Source organism: Terrapene carolina, unplaced genomic scaffold (genome assembly GCF_002925995.2).
Source record: "Terrapene carolina triunguis isolate 2854851 unplaced genomic scaffold, T_m_triunguis-2.0 Scaffold24488, whole genome shotgun sequence".
Lineage (NCBI taxonomy): Eukaryota > Metazoa > Chordata > Testudines > Emydidae > Terrapene > Terrapene triunguis.
In genome coordinates this window covers 1-4,090 of record NW_020688839.1, presented here as the reverse complement: position 1 = coordinate 4,090, position 4,090 = coordinate 1, and the positions used below count along the sequence as shown (strand labels likewise).

At 55.0% G+C, this 4,090-nt stretch overlaps 1 pseudogene; it reads left to right on the top strand.

Moving 5' to 3' along the window:
* The first annotated feature begins 2,810 nt into the window (after positions 1-2,810).
* Positions 2,811-3,332, top strand: LOC112123193 (annotated as a pseudogene).
* The last annotated feature ends 758 nt before the right edge of the window (positions 3,333-4,090 follow it).

Genomic DNA, 4,090 nt, shown 5'->3' with positions numbered 1-4,090 from the left:
TTGATCCCAAAGGACCGAGCCCCAGAGCCAGGTCAATATACAAATCAGATCTTACCCACAAATCACGCTATTGCCAATCCTTTAGAATCTAAAATCTAAAGGTTTATTCATAAAAGGAAAAAGATAGAGATGCGAGTTAGAATTGGTTAAATGGAATCAATGACATACAGTGATGGCAAAGTTCTTGGTTCAGGCTTGCAGCAGTGATAGAATAAACTGCAGGTTCAAATCAAGTCTCTGGAACATCCCCAGCTGGGATGGGTCCTTCAGTCCTTTGTTCAAAGCTTCAGTTTGTAGCAAAGTCCCTCCAGAGGTCAGAAGCAGGATTGAAGACAAGATGGAGGAGATGCAGCAGCCTTTTATAGTCTCTTGCCATGTGGCCTGTGCTTCTTTTGTTCCAAACACAAGCTACCCAGCACGTGGCATAGAAAAACCTTAGAGTTCGGTCCCTAGGCCTGTCCCTGCCTTGCTGAGTTACAAGGCGTATCTGCCTTCTCTCAATGGGTCAGTTGTATAGTTGATGATCCTTAATGGGCCATCAAGCAGGCTAGGCCGAGCTGACACCAAATTGTCTGGGGTGTCACCCAGAAGCACAGCATAAGTTTGAAATACAGAGAGTGTGACGGGTTGGATCACAGAAACCCCCTTGGTGTTGCCAACTGATGTCCCAAGACTACTTCTGCCCCTGCTTTCTGCCCTGGCAGCTTAGGACTTCAGTGCCCTGCCTGGTTTGAGCCAGACCCGCTAGCCTGCTGCAAACCCAGACCCAGGTCTGAACCACGTCCCCTAACAGCTGTAGGCTTAACCGAAAGCAGCTTTAAAAGTGTTCCTGGCTCTAACACTCAGATGCCCAGCTCCCAATGGGGTCCAACCCCCAAATAAATCCGTTTTACTCTATATAAAGCTTATGCAGGGCAAACTCATAAATTGTTCGCCCTCTATAACACTGATAGAGAGATATACACAGCTGTTTGCCCCCCCCCCCAGGTATTAACACATATTCTGGGTTAATTAATAAGTAAAAAGTGATTTGATTAAATACAGAAAGTTGGATTTAAGTGGTTCTAGGTAGTAACAGACAGAACAAAGTGAATTACCAAGTAAAATAAAATAAAACACGCAAGTCTATGTCTAAGAAACTGAATATAGATAAAATCCTCACCCAGTAAGCTTCCTTTTACAGACTAATCTCCTTCTATTCTGGGTCCAGCAATCACTCACACCCACTGTAGTTACTGTCCTTTGTTCCAGTCTCTTTCAGGTATCCTGGGGGGTGGAGAGGCTCTCTCTCGAGCCAGCTGAGGACAAAATAGAGGGCTCTCCCAGGGGTATAAATAGACTTTCTCTTGTGAGCGGAGACCCCCTCCTCTCTCCTATGCAAAGTCCAGCTCCAAGATGGAGTTTTGGAGTCACATGGGCAAGTCACATGTCCATACAGGACTCAGTTTTTACCAGCCAAGCCACATTCCTGGGAAGGCTCAGATGTGGACTGGCATCTTCAAGTTCATTGTTGGCTTAAATGGTTTTTGATTGGGCACTTAATTTGCACTTTTCTCAAGAAGCTGCCCAAAAGCTTTACTAAGGTTATTTAAAATCAAACCAGTACACAGCCAATATTAATAACTTCGAATACAACAATGACACATGCATACAAATAGGATGAATAGATTCAGTGGATCATAACCTTTACAGAGATAGGCTACATGTGCCATGTAACATAAAACATATTCCAGTTATGTCACATATACGTTCATAAGCATATTCCATAAAGCCTTATTGGGGGCACCGTCACAGACAGTATAGCGCCAATAATTGTAACTTTAAATACAAAAATGATCCATGCACCCAGAGAGCATCATCATAACCAGCCAACCAGAACCTTGTCATAGACACCTTATTGGACCCCCTTTGTACAAGATTTGGTGCCTCTACAGGACCTTGATTGCAACAATGATCTATACGGTCCCAGTTAATGTCAGTAATGTCACAGTTCAGCAGCGCAGCTGCTTCCGAATTAATGCTCCTGGCGCACCGGTAGCCCCCCGTGCTCCTGGGCAGGGGCCCAGTTTGTGTGGCCATCACCCGCACACACCCCAGACACAGCTGATGTGCTGCCCGGGTGCTCGAGAGGTGCAGGGCCGTCTGTCTGTGGGGTCCTCAGCACCGGCCCTGCTCCCACCCTGCACTGGGTGCAGCTCTTAGATGGGGGGCAGCAAAGGACGGCTCAGGGACGCAGAGACCAGGCCTGGGAGCACCATCCCCTCTCAGTCAGTGCTGGCCCCAGTGCAGCGGTAGGAGGCACTGGGCCAAAGGGCATGAGGGGGGAGGGATAGCTCAGTGGTTTGAGTAGTGGTCTGCTAAACCCAGTGTTGTGAGTTCAATCCTTGAGGGGGCCACTTAGGGATCTGGGGCAAAATCAGTACTTGGTCCTGCTAGTGAAGGCAGGGGGCTGGACTCAATGACCTTTCAAGGTCCCTTCCAGTTCTAGGAGATAGGATATCTCCATTAATTTAATTTTTAATTTATTTAATTTAAATTTAGGGGCTCAGCAGGGGGCACCGTACTGGAGGGGGCAGCTCAACAGGGGGCATCGTTCTTGGGGAGTGGACGGGGGCTTAGCGGGGGGGGTGCTGTGTTTGGGGAGTGCCGTGCTCAGGGAGCAGGGTGGGGGGCTCAGCCGGGGGCACCGTGCTCAGGGAATGGGGGGATTTAGGGGGGAGGTGCCGTGCTCAGGGAGTGGACGGGGGCCGAGCGGCCGGCGTGGTACTCAGGGAGCGGGCGGGGTCTCGGGCAGACTGGAGCATTGCATGCTGGGAGCCCGGCTTTGGGTGTGCCGCGTGATGCCCATGGCCCTGCCCGGCAGGCTCGTCGCCCGGCTCCCCAGCCCTGTGTCCCCGCAGGTCCTGTCCCTCGGGGCCGATGTGCTCCCGGAGTACAAGCTGCAGGCACCGCGCATCCACAAATGGACCATCCTGCACTACAGCCCCTTCAAGGCGGTGTGGGACTGGCTCATCCTGCTGCTGGTCATCTACACGGCCGTCTTCACGCCCTACTCAGCCGCCTTCCTGCTCAACGATCAGCAGGAGGACTTGCGGCACACCTGCGGCTACTCCTGCAGCCCGCTCACCGTGGTGGACCTGCTGGTGGACATCATGTTCCTCATCGACATTGTCATCAACTTCCGCACCACCTACGTCAACTCCAACGAGGAGGTGGTGAGCCACCCGGGCCGCATCGCCATCCACTACTTCAAGGGCTGGTTCCTCATCGACATGGTGGCCGCCATCCCCTTCGACCTGCTCATCTTCGGCTCCGGCTCTGGCTCCGAGGAGGTAACGACCGCGCTGGCCCTGGGGCGACTCCGGCCCTGCCGTGGGGGTGGGGGGCTGGCCCCACCCCTGTATAACCCAGGCCCTCTCCAGCCCCGCCCCGTCTGATCCAATCCTGCCCCCGTCCAACCCAGGTACTTTCCAGCCCCATTCCCATCTAAGCCACCCACCTTCCAGCCCAGCCGTGTCCCGCCCAGCCGCCCTCCAGCTTAGCCCCCTGTCACAGACCCACAGGGTCAGGGCTGCGCCCCCAGCTTTGGGACGGTCTCTGGGAGGCCCCTTCACTGGGCCAGCCCCCCAGGGGGTCCCGCTCTGCCTCCAGGGTGAGCCACGCAGCCTCACCGCCCCCTGGACTGGCCCTCTGGGCCTGCAGCCCCCCCGCGAGCTCCGGGCAGCGAGTCCCCCAGAGACACCCCTGAGGGAGACTCGTCCACTCGCAGGGATCAGGGCCCCTCGCCCAGCCCTGGCAGGGACACTCCCTGCGCGGGCACAGCCAGGTTCAGTCGTTAGCGGGCGCCCGGCCTAGGGGCCTTAGGGCAGCCCGGGACAATGAGGGCGAAGCAGGGTCCATCCTGGCCAGCCTCGAGCCCAGCCCGGCTGTGGGGAACCCTGGGGTCTGGCTCTGTCTGTCTGTGCAGCCTCCCTGGTCAGACTCCAGGTGAGAGCCCGACTGCTTCCCACAGCCCCACGTAACCTCCCCTCCCCCAGCCCTGTGATCCCGAGCTGGGGGCTGTAGCTCAGGGGGGTCCAGATCTCTCTGG